Raw genomic sequence first — 22,587 nt, forward strand, 5'->3', positions numbered from 1 at the left:
AAGGTGATGTCAGGGCCTTCCTAAGAACTACCCTGGGCTCTTCTGCCTGCCAAACAGTGAACCTAGGGCTCTGTAGCAAGGCAGACAGGATAGATGGAAGCCGCTGAGCCAGGCAGGTCCACAGAGCATAGAAATGCATAATACACTTGATGTTTTCATCTGAGGAAGAGAAGCTGCTTCCCCCAGAACCAGCTTGAAGAGTGCTTTGGTGTAGGAGCACCGAGGATTTAGGACTCCAGCCCGATTTCTGGACCATCCCTGCAGAGCACTGGAACGGCCAGTACAGACGTGTGCCACTGGCCTGCTACCGTGAAGGGAGCCGGTTGCCAGAGCAGAGTCCTGCACTGCGAGCAGCAGCCTGCGTCCACTGAGGTAAGCGTGGGGAGAGGATGAGGTTCCAGTTCAGTGCAGAACCTGGCAATTTCAGGAAGAAGTGAGGAGAACATGAAGGATAAGCTTGATGAGCAGGGAGTCAGAGAAGCGCTTAAACAAACCCTTGCAGCCATCACAGGGCTCTGCAGAAACAGCTGGGTACCATGACGCAGGACAGCTGTGGCTGGGAAGGGAAAGCAGCAGGACACCAGCAGGAAGGTGCCCTTCTTGGGGCCTGCGCCTCAGCTCTCCGCACCGCACACTGTCAGCGCGTGAGGAGCCTCCAGGCATGCCTGTGCAGCCGGATTTACTACAGCTTTGCTTTGCTTTTCCCACAGCCAGCCTCCATAATCAGCTTGGAACAGCAGTGCCTACTGCACGGCCAACGCTGTCAGGGCCTGACTTTTTCCAGAAACTTCAGTCTTTCTATTAGTCAGTGCATAAGCCTGACTAAAGTTAACAATGTGAAGAAACGCCATTTGATTTGATTTCTCTTAGCTTTCTGGCTCCTTCCTCAGCATACAGCTGTACCAAATCACACTCCATCTAGAATCACAGACATTATTATAAATAGCCTATGCAAAAAGCACTCAACCACAAACAAACAATTCTTTTAAGCATTATTAAAGCATTTAATTTTAAATTTTTAAAGGAAATTTTAAGGAAGACTTACATATCCAAGAGTAGATTACAGGTGTTTATAATGGAAGTGGTTGATGGCAGACTTCTGTTGGGATTAATTAACATAAAAAAACAGGACAAAGACCCCTTGGGTCTTTGTCAAATCCATATGCTCAGATCCATTTGCTCAAATCCATATGGTAAAGTTGCTTTCACAGATCTACACAAACTGACCTCACTCATTCATCAGTTCTGCTCTAAGAGATGTGTACGAAACTTTTTACAGAGGTAAAAAACAAAAAAAAAAGTGAAAAACCCAGCTCAGCTGTGCTAATGGCCCTCAATACCCCCCGGACACTGACTCCTGAAGCATTCCAGCTCAGCTGACCTGCTCCTGCCTGCGGTCCCTAGGCCTGACTTTGGCCCCCAGCTCCCCTGCCAAACGGCACAGCTCCGTTTCAGCACCATGCAGATCACAGTCCACAGCCCCAGTTTTTTCTTCGGTGTTTGCCAGATGTCAGAGTGAATAATGTTAAGGATGATCACTGGTTATGGGCTGCAGAAGCGGCTGTCACGGTTACGTGTTTACTGTGAGGGTTGTAAAACGAAGGCATGTCCCCCACTGCAGCCAGCTGTTGACAGTATGATGTTAAGAACTGTGATGAAATGTTTTTTAATTGTTTGAAATGCAGACAGGAGCTTAGGCACCAGGCATATGCTTCTTCAGTAAATAAATGGAGGGTGGGAAAAGATAACAGCTGAGAAAAGCACAGAAAAGCATGTATCCTGCTTCTTAAGCCACCCTCTCGCTCTTTTTTTTTTCTTTTCTTTTCTTTTTTTTTAAAGCTGTTGCTGACATATTTGGAGTTGTCTCTTGCTGCTGATGTCTACTGAAATGTGAGGCTTCGCTGTCAGCTCAGGCTGCTCTGGTGATGACTGTGGTACACAAAGGCAAGTGAAAGAGCTGTGATGCAAACCCTGCTCACAAGAGAGCGGTGCTCGAGGACAGGGCTGCTGCCAAACCCACAGCGCGCACCAGAAAGGGCAGTTTTGCTTACTGCGGTGAGGTGACCCAGAAACAAGCGTCTGACCTCAGGAACTGCAAAGCAATCTGTGCTGCTCCTTCCTCAGAGCTGACAACGCCAATATAGGCAACAGCCAACTTAAACATGGTGCCTCTAGACTACGGTAAAATAGTTACCATTGACATGTACTTTAATACACTCACTGTGAAAAAACACTCTCATGTTTGCTAGCATGTCCAATTTTTCTTTTCCTCCACGAGACTTACTTCAGTCAAAAACAGCAGAAACAAAAGCAGACAAAAGATAGAAAAAAAAAGCATGCTTATAATGACTTTCTTCCAGATAAACTTCCTTGCATCTACCCATATGAAGTCTGACAAGGAAATAAAATCAGTTTTGCTTTTTCCACTAAAAGCATCTGTGTCTTCTCAATCACTCCTTAAATGGAGGGAAAAAATTTGTCTGCTGCCACATCGAGCTGCTGCTGGAATCCACCAGAGAGCTTATGAAGTAAGCTAACAGGCTTGGATGGGAGTACCATGCCATACTGCTTTGGGACTAGCTGCCAGTTAATGACACAACAAAACGATTTGGAAGATTCTCAGGAAAAATATATCTAGAATAAGTAGAAATTAGGATAAAACAGGGGAACAACATTTGCTTAAAGGAAAAAAAGTATATTGCAGTTTATTTAAAGCTACTCTTTGCAGTTTCTTAGTTTGGATGAAAGCAGCTGTTCTTCAGTGTCTAGTCATCACTGATATGCCTGCACAAAGGTTTAAAAACAAAAAAATACATCAAGGCTCTGCAGCTGGGAACTGAACCAGGAATAAATGGAAATGCAGAGAAGTTGAAATCCATCAAGCAAATTGCTGGTGTAATGCAGGCTGGACAAATACTTTCCCCTCGATGTTTGCATTCATGGATCCTATTACATTATGTGAGTGACTGCAGTATTTGTTATGGAGGGAAAGGAAACTGTAATGGAACTAAGAGGGGGAAAAACATGAATTATGGATAGCTAGTACTGAGTGTTAAAGGAGGCAACAGCAACATTACCCAAGCTAGCAGACAGGAGGCAAATACTTCTTTCTTTTTCTATTTCAGTGGTTTGCTGGGTCCAGTGCTGCTCTCTCAACCCTCTCCCCCTTCCAATAGGGGCACAGCATGCAGCTCCCTCCTTGCAATGCTCCTTCTTACACCTGTGGTAAAGCAGAGGGGGACCTTCATTTTGCAGGACCTAGGAACTTGGTATCAAGGGTCTGACTTATGCTTAACTGAGGCTGTGGTTTCTGCACAGCTAGATCACTGCAGTAGCAGAACGATGATTCGTAAACCCTAGGCTGTGCGTATTCCCACTGCGTGAGCCTGAAACCACAAAGTGAGGTTGCAAGTACAACAAACTCCTTCCAAGCACTCTGGAAGGGAGTCAGACATGCTCACAAAATGACTTAAAACACAACAGGCAATAGAAGGCATGAACGCCAAATATGATGAGACCTAGATGTTGTCTTCTACCTCCCCTTGTCAGCATGTCTCAAGTCCTTTCTAAAGGGCAATATTCATGCTCTTCTGCCTGTGGACACTTATACCAGTAAGCAGAATACACCGCACCTTACAGGGAGGAGAAGAAGGAGCTCCAGATGCATTAACACCAAGGCAGGATGGCCAATTCACGATCCAAGCTACTGAAGAAAAGCTCATGTGCCCAGAGGTCCGTCTCTATTTCTAGTGACAACAATGGGGGGTCAGAAAATATATGACGGTTCCCTGTAGTGTGATGTACAATAAAGACAGGATTTACAGGCAAGCAGCAGTTTTTATTGAAATTGAAATTAAGAGGGGAGCTGCTCAAAACTCCCGGGCTCTCTGTGATTTAAAGAATGCTAATTTCAGCGAGAGGTGTCTTCTGAGTTGTGAGGCATTAAGTGCTTGACAGGGCACTTAGGTAACTTCTGGGCTTTTCTATCAGAGAGGAATAAGGGCAGCAAGGAAATGTCATATTAACCTCCTTCGCCACATACAGGATCATGTCCGAGAAATAATTTTTTCCTTTTTCAGGAAATAGGGAAGGAGACTGGACACCCTTTATTCATTTCCTCTTGCATAAGATCTCCCTTTCTGAAGATTTTCTTCAACTTTTAAACCAGAGGAAGTTACAGCAGGAGCGTCATTTTGGGTGCACGCAGCATGTGCACGTGTGCATGCGCACGTGTAGAAACTCTGCTTCCATTCGTCATCATGTTTGCACAGATTTGCTATCCCACCTCAATTTGGGATGCTGAGTACTGCAGACATGAGCCCAGTGCTAACTGCACTTCCTAGAAACACTTTTGCTTGCTAAGTTATAGGCCATCCTAGGGGCCTTTCTTTTTTCAGCCTCCTGTTCTCTTCCTCTTCTCTCTCTGCAGATGGGTGCAATGCCAAGACAACGGCACCTGTTATATGAGTAAATGTTGTGGCAGACTTCCAAGGACCTCTGAAGAACTGCTGGTATTAAGGGCTGAGAGCCATCGTACTTGACTGAATAGGACCAAAACCGATTCCTGAGATGGAGAGGTATCACACAAATGGCTCAGGAGGATCAATCTGTCTTAACTCATTACTTGTTGATTTTTTAAAATTTTAAGATAGATTTTATAATAGACTAGTCAGCCTAAAATAACCCTGAAATTCCCAAATGCATGAGATTAAAGCACTGAAAGCCTAAGATGTAATAGTAATATTAATATAAGTAATAGTAATATAAGGATTATAGAGTAGTAGCTGAATGAATAAAGAATAAGCAGTCAAATACATATATTAAATTATATTGAATCCAGCAATCTTGTCTGCATACATCTCCTAACAGGGATCAGATACAGATACTGACATTGCAGGTCAACTTCCATCATCGTTCAAAACTCTGGGACGGGCAATCCAGGAAGCAACTTTCTCTGTCACTGCTTCCACCTACTGCTTCACTGATTATCCTTGTGCCAAAGAGTTCACTACACGGCAATTCAGGCAGCATGAAAGAATATTGTTGCAAGTGGAAAAAACTGATGACATTCACATCTACTCACAAAAAATACCCCAAAGTTGTTTCAGCTCCTTTTTTCCAGCTCACTTCTCAGAGGAACCACCAAAAGAGTTGCCTGCATTAAAAATGGGGTGTGTGGGGGGGTGGGAGGAGGCTTTTGGTTTTGTTTGTATTGTGACAAAAGATATTTCCCTGTCTCATATTGTGCTTATTATATTTAGCGAAGAATAGTAGCATCTCCCTTCAAACTGATTCACCATAGGTCCAATGGTTTTGCAATGAGGGAAAACACTCTATATAATGTTTATGGTCCTAGGATTTTTTTTTATTACTATTTTTTCCAAAGCAAGTCCATTTCCTTAGAATTCTGCAGAAAGATGGGGGCTTACAAAGGGCGTTGTGTTTGTGGCAACATTAGTTTCTTCTGAGTCATTTAAACTGGACATGGGCAAGTTATTTAACTGGTACTGAACTGTTAAAATCTGTCCAACAAGCAAGGAGACCAAGATTTAGGAGAAAAAATTAGAAGCTTATAAAATGAAAGGTGACTTAGAGCTTCCAAATATAGGCATTATATTATATTGTAAGCGGTTTCTGGCATTTGGCTCTTTTTCTGGATTTTCTGAATCATTCCCTGCTCGGGCAGTGCTTCATAGCTCCAGAATTGGCACCTTTTCTAATCCAATCCTGCCTTACTGCAGCAATGGAAAAACTGACTTCTCCTTAATTGAATCAAATTGGCATGTTTGGAAAAGGGCACAATGCTACACTATCATTCTGCCATGAAGAACAAAGCTATTAAGAAAATTATGGGGGTTTGGGAGGAAAAGCAATTAACAGGGACTCTATTTGAAGAATTTACTTTTGTGTCCTTGCAAAATAAACTTAAACTTGGGAAGCAATAAAATGTGAATTAAAATCATTTGCTTCCCTTATTTCCTAAGGTATGTGAACCAAACGCTTTAAACACCCATGTTAAAACTCCTATTGTTCCCTTATGCATTCTCAGAAACTTAATGCAGTATTACCTTGTCATACATGCACGTCCTCGTCTCAGAGAAATGGGTTTGTCCATTTAAAATCTTACAAGAGAATACACTGTAAGCCAGTTCATTTTGTTAAATATGGACCAAAGAACAATGCTGTAGTTTGGTGGTGCAAGAACTAGAATTGTGGTATCTGAATGCCAGTAAAAATTAGTCTGGCATTGCAAAAAGAGTATTGAAGTTTTCTGGTTGAATCTGAACATAGAACCTCAAAGTCCTTTATAATATGCTTTTAACAAAAAGACTGACCCTCAGAAATTGGCTCCTACCTTTAAGAGGCTGGCAGAACTCCACAGCACTTGCATGTTTCATATGAGCATCTTATTGACAAGACTTTATGACAAAGCAGAATTATTTAAGTGGTGGAGAAGGCCAAACACAGGGGTAAGAACAGAAGAACATGCACAAGAGGTGCTCAGAGAGATGCTAAGAAATTGTTGAGGAAAGGCTTTGCGACAAGGGGAAAGAAGCAGGAGAGAAATCAAGAGCAGCCCTTTGGTCAAGCGTGCTTTACTGCTTTTTCATGAGCAGCTTATATTGTCTTATCAATTCACCAAAGAGATTTCTAGAGAAAGCATTAAATAAAGTGAATCACTGCAGCAGGCAGAGAATAAAGCAGAAAATGTGTTAAGAGATGGTCTGTACATTTTAAGGACTTCCCAGGATGGCTAAAAGCCAGCCAAACTATGTTTAGTGAGAAACTCAAGAAGCTCATGAAGAACTCAGTGCTGCGGTGCCTTGCAAGAGCAAAGTGTGGGTGTCCAGGACCCAGAAGTCTTCCTCCACTCCAATAATTTTTTCCCTCCATCCAAAATGTATATATTATACTGGAAGCCATTTTAGCTGCTTCAGTCACTTTAAGGAAAAGAACAGTAAGATACAGGAATAAGTGATAATAAAGATGTTCATTCAGGAGGTACTCCAAAAATATGTAGGCGTGGATATGCCCGAAGATTGCAAAATGATCATTACTGCTCGCTAGACATTTAAAGTGAAAGAGAAATACAAATATAAATTGAAGTATTTCTCAATCTTGGTTAACTTGATTGCTTCTGTTTTCAGCACAGTCACCAACCACACAGGATACAGATCTGACCAGGAAGGGTCTCATCCAGAGCTTATGTCAGATTTGATTAAGGCAGGTAAATATGGATCTGACTTGTGCAGGCTTAAAACTGCCTCACGGAGCTTTGGCTAACAGAGGCATGAGTGCAGAATTTGACACGTTTACACACAAACACACATGGCCCACAAGCTGCACACGCTTCCTTGACGCTTATCAGCTTCAGGCAGTAACATATCTACCATATGCACGCAAAAGGATAAAGAAAAGTCTTTGCCAAGTTGACTGAGGCCTTTTCACCACTGGAAAAAAGATTTGCAGTATAGTTCTGCACAGTCTCCTGACAAAATAACACTCCTGCAATACTACTCTGGCAAATATTTCTAGTGCAGACCTAGCCTAATAATACGAAGTTTCCACTTTAACAGGGCTTAGTGTATCAGTCAGCACATCTATCTATTGCACAACAAACAAGAATGGTGGCAGGATCAACTGCTAAATAAGGCATCACACGCTGGGTTGTTCTCTGTGTAAGATCTATAACATACGATGAAAAAAGGACGCTATAGACAAAAGCATTCCTCAAACTGTCACTTGGCTACCCCACTTTTTTTTTTTTTAATTAAAAAAAACAAAACCATTTGGCACCCAGGCTTTGAGGAAATATGAACAGACAACCTCCTAAAATTGAGGTCAGCTGCACATTGCAAAGTGTTAAGAAATACAAAACTGCCCTCCCCCCCCCCAAAAAAAATAATAGAAGCAGGCCAGAGTGAGCAAAGGCATATGCCAGTTAGTATGACTCTTCCCTTTCACATACATCCAAGTTTTCCAGTTTGAGAAATGCCACTGAAGACAACTAATAAGATGACCCACAAGTAGAGTTGACATCAAGTCATCAGGAAGTTTTTGTACACAGAAGCTACACTCTCAGGTCACCAGAAATGCAAACAATGTTATAGTCAGAAAATAAATATCAATCTCAGTCCATACTTCCTTGAACATGCATTGCCTGCTCCTGCTGATGTCACATCTGCAAGAGCCTGCAGAAAGCACAAATCAGATAAGAAACCTAACTGCCACATAGGAGTGAGAAGTTGAAAGCTTTCTTTCCAAAACTTAATTACAAAAGTATCCTACCAGCTTCATCTACAACATCCCATGACACTGCATTAGTCAGAGCCGAGAATTTAGCTCATGGGGCATTTGGAGTGCCATTTATAACATTATTCCAAGTAGTAAACCAGATGGTCTTGCTATCAATCCAGCTGTTTTTACTGTAATAACTTTGAAGTGTGATAGGGGTTACATGAAACTTAAGCCTCAGGTTAGCCAGAAGTCACAACCTTGTATAGCCTTTGCTTTCAGTACCAGAATAACATTCAAAGGTTTTGATTTAAACCGTCAGAGGATGCATCACATATCTGTAACTCTAATCCAGCAGAGAATGTAATCCTTCCTCAGTTCTCAAAGTCAGGAAAACTGGCTGAATCGGCACTCTCTCAGCCAACTGCTATCTTAGAAGCAGAGCCTGCTCACTACATTGGCAGAATTTTCTAGCCAAGCTATACTGAGCAGAAGGGAGGGACTGCTCAGAAATAAAGTTTGCAACATAAATGTACAGCAGGGCAGACCACGGCTCATTTCACAGAGTTCTGCCATTCACTTCTTTTCTATTGCATCCCAGAAAATTCCTAGAAACCATGCATGGCAGAGAGAAGAAACCCCTATGAACTGAATCCTGGACATCAGTGTTCAGGAGTACTGCAGAATCACAAACACAGAAGTGTTGGTCAGCAGGGACCTCTGGAAATGATCTAGTCCAGCAGCCTACGCAACACGGGACTGTCACAAGGTCAGCTGTGGCTTTACCTAGCTGAGTGTTGAAAACTTCCAGAATGGAGACTCTACAGCCTCTGCAGATAACTTATTCCAGTGCTGCAGTGACTTCTACGGAAGTTTTTTTCTCCTGTCTGATCTGAAGGTCTTGAGCCAGCTGATTGCCCACCTGTATTGAAGCATGGCATTATTTCACCTGCACTGCAGAGCTCTACACTTCTTGTTGAGTTTTATGAGGCTTCTGTTGGCCCAGCCACGTTTCTCCAGGTTGCTCTGGACTGAAGGGCTACCATCTGTCATGGCAGTCGCTCCCCCAAATTACATACTGGTGTACAGCATCATAATGCATTATCCATCTTAAAGGATAATTTATATTACTCTGTGTAGCAATTAAATACTGCAACATAGGAATAGGTTTATCTGACCAGGGAGATGGGTCAAGTAATGTACGATTTCATCTGAAATTGTCCCGTGCCAGATTCTTTGGAGGACAGAGCGAGATATGTAGTAGAAGGGCCAAGAAGCTGCTCTGCTTTTATGCCCCTCATCTTGGATAACTGGATGTTACCACTGTCACTGGTGGTACCCCAGCTTTCTGGACTGCAAACTGCTGCCAAGACTGAAAATGTCTTCCACGGAAGATTGTGAACCCTTGTGAAACTTTTGACTGAAAATATTACAAAAGGGATGTCTCATGCACCCTGAAACCATAGCAATGTAAGTCACATTTCAGGACCAAGGGATATAATCCTTTATCTGACCTTCTGCTTAGCTCTTAACCAGTATGATATTTTGTGACATGGGCTTATTAATATGCAAAGTTAAAAATTCTCTCTTGAAGCAGGCACAGCTGAGGCTTTTTCCCTTGTTCTAACATATACTTAAAAAATACCACAGTCGACTTATTTTATATTCACTTATCACAGCAGTCTTTTTTGTTCTAGCATCTTATGACTTTGAAATCAGAATGCACCTCAGTTAAGGAACCTCATTAAAAAGATCTATTTCCCTCTTCTACAGTGCTGATCCAAAACAAAAATTTATATCATGGAAGATATCATGGAAGGTTTTAAATTGAAACTTATTATTCCATGTATAAATATTCCACAATCAAAAGTGTCATATGGACTCATGATCAGACTAGGTAGATAGCAACAATGGGTCCCATCATGAAAGCTGATTAAACCTCTTTCAGTCAACAACTGCAAAAACCACCATGGGCAACAGGACACATAGTAAAGGCTTTCCTGCTGCTGAGGATTGTACACAGGAGCGAAGCACCTCACAGCTGGTTTTGCCTTAGTCAAAATGAAAAGTGATTCTCTACCCAATTTCAAACAGTGCCATCAAACCGAAGCCTCCTAAGCCTTGAGGCTAATGGCCAGAATAGCAATGAAACCAGTACTGTATGTAGTTTCTAGAACAATTTATGCTAGTTCAAGGGCATCAGTCATGACTTTCCCACCTCTTTATGACAAATACAACCGCCGCATTTGTCCCAGTAATAAAAAAAACTAAGTGCTTTGCAGTGTCAGTCTCCAAGCGATCTGAGCTGATAAGCTATCACGCCGCAGAAGGAATCACGCAGCGTGGCTGGACTTTATCAGTGGAGTTTGGCAGGGCAGCCTAGCAACCGAACAAAACACAACGCTGTCCGCACGTCCGCTTCCCAAAGCCGGGATCACAGCCTTGCCGGCGACTTCTACTCGCCGGGAATAAGCGCACTGACAGAGATCCACCTCCCGAGGCAGGCAGGGGAACTGATTAGAAAGCGGCTGAATCATGCACCAGAGGCAGTCATCTCACAGACCTCTCCCTAAGCCACTTTCCTGCCACAGAAGCAGCTTTCCCACCAGGATATTTTAAAGTTGGAGTCTTCATGGTAATATTAATAATAACAACAACAACAATAATAATACCTTGGCTATCATTTGTAGGTCTCCACGTGCTTTACAAAGAAGGCAAGTGGCATTTTCCCTAACATGTACAGACAGACAGAGAGGGCATAGTCAGACTGTCTCTTGCGACTGTAAATAAAATGGTTTAAGCTGTCACCACTCCCACTCAGTAAACCACATGCAGCAGCTGTTTAAGCCAAGCCAAGTCACTTCATAGACATGAAGCACCCAGATTAGCCTGGATCAGCTCAGGGTGCTGAGGCAGAGTAACAAACACCTAGAGGAGCATCTCGTTCCTAAGTGATGCTGAAAACATGCCTGAAGTTGCAGAGAACTGAAGTTGCTCATCCAATATCAAATCAGAGACGGAGATGGGGTAGAAACATGGTGGCTACAGTCCCAGGACGCAGCCTTGTCCTCTGAGACCACCTCACTTTTTAATGCCTCATTTAAAGATTTTACAGTGCATGAAAGCATAAGCATTATATAAGTGCTAATTATGGCATAACTGGCTCCTACTTCAGAATTAAGGAAGACCTTAATGCATTATATACTGCTTTAGCATTTACTTTTTCCTGTTTGCATTTGATTGCTCTGACTTTTATAACAGTCCCTCCGCTTCCCTCCCCCCCTTTTTTGACATGGCTAAATAGTTCCTGGCTATAAGTTTGATTAGAGTTTGAGGATACAAACGATGGCTTGTGGAAGATTACCTGGAATGGTGGGGGCAGGGGGGAATAAATAATAATCAATTGAACAATCAGAAGCCTACAGTGTCTTTATCAGCGCTCAGAAATGGGGCATATGAAACTGAAAACCTAGCCATCACTGTTCATTACTTTGCAAAACAAGTCTAGTAGAAGCAGGTTTATTTTGCTGTATGGGTCTGGGTAACCTTTAGCACATGGATGAACAGAGCCGGGTTAGAAGCCCAGGGAAGCAACGGGAAATGTCTCCCTCTCAGCAAGACTCATTCAAGCAGCAGAAATTTTAGGTGGCCTCTTTTCTCTAAGTGTGTCAAATAAATCCCCAAACACTAAACAACTACAGCATACTCTTAAAAGGTCATGCACTAGTTATAAATAAATCAATACATAACTAAAAATCTTAACAAAAACACAGCACCTGAGGAAGCAGGCAGGCAGGCTGGGAGGAGAGAAACAGATATTCATTTCACCAGACAGCTATTATTAAACACAGGTGCCTGTGAATTGCCACAGGGGAGCAAACTCATGCAGGGTCCTGTCTCAGCACACAGGTACGTAACCAGTTACTACAGAAAGAATTATAAAAATAACCATTACAGATATTAAGCAGGTAGGTGTCTATGGGGGAATTTTCTTTAACCAGTTTTAGTGGATGGTTCAGGCTCTAAAGCAAGGAGAATTTGTCATATCTGCTTCACCTGGAGTGTAATAAGGGATGAAAAACATGATGGTGACATGTAAGCTCTGTCACCAAAGGTTTTATTTTAGCCAACACAGCTGAACTTAAAAACAAACCCCCAAATCCCTCTAATTTTAAAAGCTTGGGAGGAAGGGGTGGGAAAAAAAAAATCTTTTTAAAGCCTTTCAACGAGCCATAAAAAGGATATTTTATTAAATAAAAGATTCTTGCCATCTTCCTCTTTGCACTACTCATGCTGCATATTGCAAATATTTAAGGTGCTTTGCCTTTGAGTGGATTCAGCCTGCCATGAACTCCGGGCACAGTGAACTTGCTGAACTGAAGTAACCCCGGGCAGGCACGGATCCAGGCAGACATCTTAGGGGTTACTAGGATTCATGTTTAAAGAAGAGGAGCACTGTCTCTCTCTAATAAAAATAAAAATTGCCAAAGGCAGATGTCTCAGCATGCTTAAATTCAGTAGGATATTACGTGGTCGAGATTGCATTGCCACAGGATTTAATAAGAGGAAGTTCTCTTATCTCCTTTGGTTAGGCAAAAGGGAAAGGAAAAAAAAAAAGGCAAACACACACATGTCTTTTCAGCTTTACAGAGAAGAGACAAAAATAGCTTCCACCACACAACCTCTGTATTAGAGTAAGCACGAGAGGAGAAAAAAAAGAAAAAGCCTGACATTATGAAAGTAGTAGTGTAAGAAAGGTTAACAGAGTTTACTGGACTTCTAACGGGAGATCACTCTAGCATTTTTCCACAGCCTGTTTGCATTAAATGCATTTTATTTGTTTTCTTATTTACTCCTCCATCACTGAATTCAAGGCTTCTACTTCCAATCCATTCTCATTTATGAGCCAATTAACAATTCTCCTCATCGTTTACTTTGACAAAGCAGAATGTTTGCATGCAGATTTGCAGTGCTTATAAGGGGACTGAAGCCTTTAGACACTCTAACCCATTAATTCCACAAACCAAGAAAAGTCTCCAAAGCTTTAAAATGAAGTACGTTAACAGGGTTTCCATCAGTCAGTTGCCCAACAAAACTGCCTTCTGCCTCTTTGTCATTGCTGGGAACAGTCTTAGCCATCTCCAGAATCATGTGTCCCTTTCCGGGCACTCCAAAGTCAGCCCCCACTCACTCAGATCTGAGCTATTTTAGACTATGCTGGGAAAGCCAGTTCCAGACTCCTGGAGTCCTTCCAAAAAACACCCTAGGCCTTACATCGGGAACATCCAGCTTTGCACCCTGGAAGGCCATAAAGAGGTGGCTACACTTAAGCTCTGCAAGAGCATCGTGATGGGACTACTTTTGTGACCAAAACATCCGGAGAGAAACAAAACCTCCCTGCCTTATCCTGAGGAGGGAGAGCCCCCGGAGCAGCATTTCAGGTGGCACCCGTGCTCATGCTAGGTTGGCAGCTGGCCGAGCGCGGTGACAACGGAGCTGATGCATCTCGGACTTTGTGGTGGCAGCAGTGCCCTGACATAGGCTGTAAGTGAGGAGGAGGAAGGAGAGAGCCAGCCTAAGGCGATGCTCCTTGGAGAATATGGTGATAACTTTGTCATACAACAGACTGGGCTCTGACCCTTTGGGTGCTTACCGATCTTTCATCAATTTAAAGGATCAAATGTTATTCCAGTGGTAATGCTGCTGTGGCATATATGTAATCCTCCCCTCCCCAAAAGCCTCAAGCCACAGAATTACAAGTAAAAGACCAGCCACGTCAGGGGTTCTGAAAAAAGCAAAAGTGCCAGTGGTCACAAGCACACAGTACTTCACTGAAGACAAAAAGCTGAGGGCAAAATTGCAATTTGACATCTTATTCTGAAGAAGGTCACTGCAAAGCAGCACCATCCTCAGGGAAAGGAGCTCGGAAAAAAAGAGGGAGTCCTGAAGGAGTGGAGGGATATGATCAGTTCCTGGATGCCACCAGAGGGCAAAGCCAGTCTATTACCTAGTCCGTAGGGTGCACAGCGAGGCGAGGAAGGTAAGCTCCCCAGTCACGTGTGAGCCTGAGCAGTACTGCCCGAGACAGTGTCCCTCAGTCGAATGCATGTGTAGTGCCACAGGAAAACAAGGAAAGCAGTACACTTTGGGAGGGAAGGCTACCAAGAGAAGAGGCAGTAGTTGTCCCTTCTTTTAGGGGAACATGAGGATGAGATGACAAAATAGGCGACAGCTCACAACTAAAATCACAACGGAAAAGTGATAAGGACAGCCTTCCCATAAAAGCAGGGTGAAATGCCTCAGAAAGGAGCATTTCAGATTTTCCTTTTCCTCTTACAAGAGAAGAGCAAAAATAGGTCAGGCAAAAAGCTTTACTTCAGGACTGAAGCACAAGTTAATAACCAGGATGAACAGATGAAACAATGCATGAAAAAAGAGGATAAGCGGTCATTGAAGTATATCCTCAGCCTGAATGCTTCTTCCTTCGTTACAAAGTGCCAGCTCTGGGTCGGGTGGCACGGTCCTCTCTCTCTCCCCAGAGCTGCAAACGACACAGTGAGAACCACTACGAAACCTCCTGCCCTCCCATGGACCAAAGTCTGGCAGTCCACACAGGAACAGCGGACACACACAAAGTTATTGCTAAATTGCATACCTTCTGCCTATGCAGAGAAACCTGGGTTATTTCATATGAGAGGTACTTTGCTAGCTTGTGAAAAACAGAGACAACTCAGCTTTCCCCAGCCTTGTAAGAAGCCATTATCCACGTCTATATAGGGTTTTGGTGGGATTTGTGCTCAGCCATAAAACACTCAAGTCCATGTTGTCCTGCCGCACAGCAAGAAAGTCAGAGCTGAGGAGACCATCTCTTATACTGAGTAAGCAGCAATGATGTGCATGAGCAAATCTGCAGGCAGTGTGCAATGGGAGTTTGGTAACAGCATGAGGTGAGCCAACACTTTGTTGGGATGAAAACCCCACGGACAGGAAAACACTGCTATGAAGCATTAGTCAACATTGCCACAAACAGCCTCACTGCCAGCTCTGCACTGAAGAAATCTCTCACGTGGCTTGCAAACCACATGATTTCCTAAGCGAGAAGAGCAAGGTTGTTGGGCTGTTGCTTCTCCCCCCCATCCCAAGACAAAACAATGCTCCGAAGCACTCTTTCAAGAAAGAACACACCCAGCCTGTCTACAGGATGCAAAAGGCAAAGGGGATGTGGGTTAACCGGAGGATGTGCACCAGCACACCTCTCTGACTACCAGGTCCTTGAAGTTGTAGCAGGGTGCAGGCCAAAGCTCATGGCAGGCAACAGTAAATCTTTCAGAACTTAAGTGTCTCTGTCTGTGAAAGATCCTACACGCACTCATTTTAGCTTTCCTGTCTTTGAGCAGAAAGCAGCATTTTCCATTCCACAGAGTACAGCCATGAAGGATGAACTCAAAAGACTTCTGTTTATGGATCACAAAAGTCTGCAGGATTTTTGAACATAACTCCAAGTTAGTCCTGTTATTTTTTTTGAGTCTATCTTAATGATTTTTGAACTTTTAGAATCAGTAATACTTGAAAACTAGGCCCTGCAAAGAGGACTTCTACACCTATATGCCACCTATTCAGCAATCCCATTCAAGTCAGTCAGTATTCATGGGTAAAGCCATTTATAGGTTCTAATAATTAGAAGGAGACACCCTGAAGAAGAGTTAAACTATCCACCTGTGCATTTTAGCTCCTCTATCACCTCTCTGTGCACCACAGGCCAGAGCTTTAATCCTTCCCCAACCTTCTCTCTCCTCAAATCAATTCCTTCAGCACTCCAAACACCCACAGCTAATAATAGCAGAACGGGTAACATGGGAAACAGAGTGAACAGAAGCACTGTCTGGCGTACTGGGAGAAATTTTAACTTCACCTCAGCTCCTGATGACCGGCTGAAGGCAGGAGAAGTTGAAATAATTTATCCAGGATAAATTCCCTTTTCATCCTGTGGTTGTTTTGTCTCCTTAATCCTGTGAATGTTGCAAGAACTGTACCAACTAGCCTGAAACAATACCTTCATTCTCTGGTTTTGGGTGGGCTGATCTCAGGGCCACTGTCTTATAAATAATATAGTCCAAACTTCTAAGGCCAAATTCCTGCACTAAGCAATGTACATTTAAAGACGATGGCATACACACAAATTCATTACCTTGTTCTCTCTCTCTCTCTCATTGTATCTGGGTTTGGGAAAGAAAGGGCTGGTTCGATACAAGCACTCCCATCCCTATTCTAGTAACCCTCTTTATTTCCTCTGAATACCTGCACACAGACAAAAAGAAATAGCAAGCCAGCAGCAAATCATCCATGAGTGATTACAGCAGGGTCAAGGGGGAAGTGTCATTTCTCCGTGCTGAAAATCGGAAAGCCTGCAGTGTTAAACATTTGTGCTTCTTGATGGCAGGCCAGCAAGGAGATAAATTGAGCAGTGCCATGAGCCAGCCCTGGTAGCTCAGCCTCATTGCTAGAATACACAAGAGCCAACCACTCATACCACCGTCACACCATATAACTGCACTGTGCCTTGGCTCATAGCTAATTCATGGTTACGTTATTCCCATGAACTGCTGCTTGTGTTTCGGCACAGAAAGCAAACAACACAACATGCTAGCCTCCATAAAAACCATATTCTGGAAGGGGGAAGGGATTAAGAAGAAACAATGTCAGAGTGTCTTCAGGGAGCTGGAAGCAATCCCAGCGTCAAACTTTACAGTGACACACAGGAAGAAGTTTTGAAAGCTTCCCAGTCAAACAGTACCCCGTGTGCCAGGCTTGGAGATGTCTGGACATAAGACTGGCCTTTAAAGCATAAGGACGTAAGAGTAGTGCAGTGCCCTGCACACAGACAGTCCCTGTGAATGCAAAGAACAGGGGCCTGAGCTTAGCTTTTTTCTGGCATTCAGAGCTAATTGTGTCGTCCAGATTCTTAACCTTATTTAGGTCAGAGGCTTCAATACAACACCGTCTTAGAAACACAGGTCTTTTGTGGGAACGAGAAAGCCTGCTTGGCCAGAACCAGAGCTCTCCAAATATTAAAGCTGAAGTGCAATCATATTTTAGAAAGGGACAACAGGAGGATACAGCATTTTATGAGCTGTGCTGTGCTCTGCACAGCAGTGCAAAATTGCACTTCATGCAGCTTGTACATGCTTTCCATGTTTTGTAAAGAGCTCCACGGTGGATAAAGTAGCTCTTAGCAAGCTATGTGCATGACCTGAAACAGAATTGCATGGATGCTTGTAAAGATGTTCCCTGTAGCTTCACCCCGCTGTCCTGCCAGCCATGGCGATACCGTGCCTGACCCAGCTCACAGATCACATTCTTCTCCAGACTGAACTGGTGATAACCCCACAAAAAAACAGGCAACAAAATGGTGAAGAAGGCAATATGGACACCCCTAGTGAGCACAAGTTGAGAGCACTGCTTACTAAGTCCTGGTAGCTATTTTATTGGATTCAATATTGGACTTTAACTCCTCTATCATTCAAGCTACGTTGCTAGCAGAAAGCAATATAAACAGGGCTCTGGTGATTCTTCTCAACGGTACTTATGCACCTGCAGCCCTATGAAGTACATGAAGCAGAAATTATAACTCTTTTACAGCACTGTTCTCTTTCCCATTTCTTGGCTATTCTGAGGATAATCTAATCATTGCTCTATGGAAAGCATTTCAGATCATTTAAGATGTGTGATTCGTGCGAGTTTTATTAGCATGACTGCCTCCTAAAGTTGAGCCATAAAAGTATTCTGTAAAAGCAATCAGACTAATGATTTAATACCTAGAGACAATAGTACACTAGCAAAATATCAGGCATATCATCTCACCCATAAGAAGAAATGACAGTATGGAAAACAGGATGTAAAAATAGGGTGATAAGGAAAAGGAAATATGTAGAAATGATTGACTGGACACAGCACTCAAGAGGATGGAAACAGGGAATAAGCAAGCTGTACAAAGATGTCATGTTAAACAGTATTTTCCCAAATCTAAATGCATTTCCCTGCTGGAGTTCAGGTGGCAACACAAGGAGGAAAGTTTCAGTGATTCTTGCTTTATTCTATTAATTCATGACCTCACTGGAAATCTTCATGGGACTCAGGCCTAGCAACACACACTTAGAGGCAAATTATTTTTATTTGGGGCAGTGAAGGAGGGTTGCTGCCATCAGACCTGGCCTCTTGATAGGAGAACTCAAAAGTGCCAACAGTGGTCGGACCATGTTTCTCTAAGCTGCCCGAGAAGGCACATGGTCAGCCATTTCCCTCCCATCCTCACTCCTTATCTAGGCAGGGTAGCCAGAGTCTCAGCTGGTATAAATAGGCATAGCCCAACCCAGAAGGAGACAAAAAAGTTACACTAGCTGAGAAAGATCTGCCAGTCCTAACACTATCCCCAGAGAAGAGCATGGCATATACTCAGAGAAGATTTAAGAAAAAATTCCCTGGATCTAGTCTTGCTTGGCATCAATAGGAGTTTAACTGCCAAGTTAGTGGGAGCAAGTTCAGGAGCTGATGCAGTCTCATGGAAGTCTCATCTTGCAATGCATTTTAGCAGCTCAGAAAAGATTTAAGGCAGAAGAATCACTCCAGCCAAATCCTGTGAAAAATCCCTCTCCTTCTCAAGCTCCAGGATTAAGGGAAAGAAATTCATCTAGACTCAGTGTGTGCACAGAAAGAAGGGGATAAGTGCATGGACAAAGGGGAAGAAAATTCCACATGAAACAGGAGGAGGAATACACACTAAACGAGTGAAAAGAGACGTCTTGGCACAGAAGTGATTCCCATGCTTTATGCTGACCTCTTCACAGACCCCAAACTACTTCCTAATACACCTCACTGTAATACCAAGACTCTCTGCTAGCAACAGGCTCGAGTTTCATTATTTCGAAGTTTTCAAATCACTCAAAGCAACATTTATTTCACAACCTGTAGCAGTAGAACATGAGGGGCAAGCACTAACATTTCAAAGTATGCAGTGAATCTTCCTCATTGGGTGCATCTGTCCTGTGACTTTTGTATTTGGCAGCATTTCCAGGAGCCTCTCAGTTCTGAGGAGCAAATCTGGAAGGTACAACTTGAATCATGCACTGGGAATAATAAAAACAGAAGCAAAAAGCTCTATGTTTTCCCTGAAGAGTGTGGATTCAAGCCACTTGAAGACCCTGTATTCCTGGATAACATGAAATTGCCATGCAGCAGTTAAACACATGCACAAAGTTTATGGACAACACTTGATCAAGTCTTTAGATTATAATCATCCTGTGACCCATGAGCAAGAAAAATATCCCCTAAAAAACAGAATGACAATATAAACCTCTGGCAAATCTCTCCTCCAGAAGAAATAAAATCTCATAGACTGTCATGTTCCTAAAATAAATAAATAAATAAATAAATAAATGAAAATCACACTTGCACACCAACTAAGACAGTACTCACATTTAGTACCAGTTTGACTAGAGATGGCAAACAGTCCCTAAAAATGTACCATTCAGTGTTTTTAAAACTGGGGCACAAAGTTTTGCATGGACAACTCAGGTGTTCTCCTACAAATAACAGGGTTTATCCTGCATACTAAAGGCAGAAGATACCACCATGACAAAGTTGATATTCCTTCAGTACTTTCTATTTTTAAGAGACATTCTTAATAGTATTCTATGTTGAAGAACTGCTAGACAAAACAATTTTCTTGATACAAATTCAACAGTTTTTTCTCATAATGTTAACGTCTCAAGATATTATCTTTAGGAAAATAAGATGTATATGGAACAGGAACTGTAAACTGTCACTCCAGCATGCATCAGTACAATATAACTAGAGAGGCCCAACTGAAGATAGCAGAAAATGCTGAGTGCTGCTAAACTCCTAATGTACATACAAATGCTTTTTAAACAACCACTCTTGAAAATTAAAAAAATTTGAAGTCCAACACATCAGGAAGTTAACACTGTATTTTTCTGTGAAGCTTTAAGGACATTTGAGGAACAAATCAAAAACATAAGGACATTTTTCCTTTAAGTTTTCCTAAAGCAGTGGCACAGGAGCCTCCTCTATTTGCAACAACTTGAAACACCCTCTGAACTAAAAGGCAAAGCTGTATTCTTCAAGTCGGTTTTGCCTGAAACATGAGATATCTTAAAAAGGACTGATTTTCAAAGTGCCTGGCAAAGGCTTCAGCAGAGGAGAAAGAAATGCTGCAGCACATCTTGGAAGCAGAAGACAATGTCAGGATGATTTTTGGAGAGAGGATCATGGATGATCAAAGGAAACTGAAGCCCTTGACCTGGTAGGAAGGTGGGAAATGATACAATTCAACCCTAATGGCTTGAAACCCAAGGCTCGATGGGAACACACTTGCAATAATTGGAAATGCTAAAGGTGCAGCAAGGCCAATAACTAGGGCAGTTTGCTTGAAAGCCAAGTGAAGCCAGTGAAAAGACTGCTTCAGTAGGACTGGAGAGAGGATGAGGAAGGGGGGCACATTTGTGTTAAAAGATCAAGCTTTGAAGTTCCGGTCCAAGATAGAGGTGATTTTTGGTAATGCAATTTCCTTTCAACTTACAGATAACCAGTACTCAGTAACCTACACATTACAGCCCATCATCTTACATTCAGTTCCATTTTGCTGAGTTTGGGTGCACAGATGTAAAATTTAGAGATCCACCATCATTCTTGCACACAGCTGCTTAAAAAAGCCGCTTTACTTTAAGCAAAAAAAATCCAAAATGGAACTGGGAGCTTCTTGCAACAGAAAGTGAAGTGAATCAAACCACAGTAAAATCCAAATGCTCTTGGTTCAAAAAAGAAATAGGAAACACTCACACTTGGAGGTGGCTATTGCTTCTGCATTAAAACCTTTGCAGTGTTTCCAAAATTTTTACTGCCAACAGCTCTGTGAGGGAACTGCCTATATATCTATTAAATCCAGGAACTGCTTACTGAGGACTGTTCAAACCCTGAACTGTTTTGGCCTTTACACCACAATTTCCTTTTCTGTGGTGCTACTTTGCACAGAAGAAATCAGAAATAACTAAAACAACAAATTGTTTTTGCTAACCAACAGATATCTTTATCACAAGATCCCTCTGAAACATGCTGGAAATAAAGATGAGCTGTCTGTCAATAGTACCAACCCATTCACCCCTGTCCAGGTTACAGTTCTAGTCTAAACCCCAAATTTCCATCAGCTGGATTCCTGTCTCAGGCCTTTCTACACAGCTCTGGCCTTCAGTTCTTGTGCTTAAACCTCACTTGGCCTGTGCTCCTGCAGAAAATGAAGGTATGATGCCATCCTGCTCATTGCTCAATAGCGTGTTTTTCTTTAGGGAGGCCAGCGCAGAGGACAGTTGGCAATGCTTGTAGCTCCGTTTGGACTGATTATGAAATGGGTATGTAAACACAGCTAGAGATAAGGGAAGAGCTGTACAAAGCAATAGCAGGAAGACAGATGGATAGATAGCCAAAACCTGCACTACCATTACTGCCGAAATCATAGGTAAACTTGGGCTGGTCAGTGTAAAGGTTACAAAAGCTAGTCAGGTACCATTGCAGCATTTTCCTGTTCTTTGATAGCACTTACTTTCATGCTTGCATTCAATAGCAGTGCTAATGTTTTACCCATGGTGGGGATCTCAACAGACAAGCACAGTGTACTGCCTCGTGCGTGTGTTGTGTGCTCGGCTTGGTGCTGGTCTCTGCCTTACCACCGTCCGGACTCACCACAAGAAGAAAACAGCTCAAGACTTCACCAAGGTGACCTTGTGCAGACGGACCCCATCATTGCCCCCCATGGAAGCACCACCCCTGCTCAAGACAGTGTCGCCACTGGAAAATTGCTGCCCTGGTTAAAATGCAAACTGTTTTAAACCGAATGATGTATGTCTTTCCCAGCTAAGACTCTCCTCCTTGCAGGAGTTTGTGTTTTTCCACATTCTTGTCTGCTTAAAAGGAGAAAAGAGAAGTAAGGTAGTCATTTTATACACCACAGCCAGTAGGTTTGATAGCAAACCTGTGGAACTTGTATGGAGAAAAGCACCAAACTTGAGTATTTTATGGTTAAATTTTTAATACCATGTTAGAATCGTTTCTGGCATAACATCCTGAAACTCAATGGCACTATGACAGAGATAAACTTGATTGTATTTGGTTTAAAAAATACATACATAAAGAAAAAAAAAATGAACAGAAGTTCTAAGTTAGCATCTACTATGTATACAACAGCATGCCACTTCCAGTTCAGCAAAAATGAGGTTTACATGATCCAAACCTCAGAGAGGTCACTGACCGGCAATTACTGTGAGTAATGCTGGAACGAACCAT

At 42.6% G+C, this 22,587-nt stretch overlaps 1 protein-coding gene across 1 annotated transcript in view; it reads right to left on the reverse strand.

The window, feature by feature from the left end:
* The window catches only part of EEPD1 (endonuclease/exonuclease/phosphatase family domain containing 1), a 72,601-nt gene that overhangs the window by 38,260 nt on the left and 11,754 nt on the right, over positions 1-22,587 (reverse strand). The window lies entirely within an intron of this gene.

The sequence above is a fragment of the Apteryx rowi genome, unplaced genomic scaffold (assembly GCF_003343035.1).
Source record: "Apteryx rowi isolate R43461 unplaced genomic scaffold, aptRow1 scaffold_613, whole genome shotgun sequence".
Lineage (NCBI taxonomy): Eukaryota > Metazoa > Chordata > Aves > Apterygiformes > Apterygidae > Apteryx > Apteryx rowi.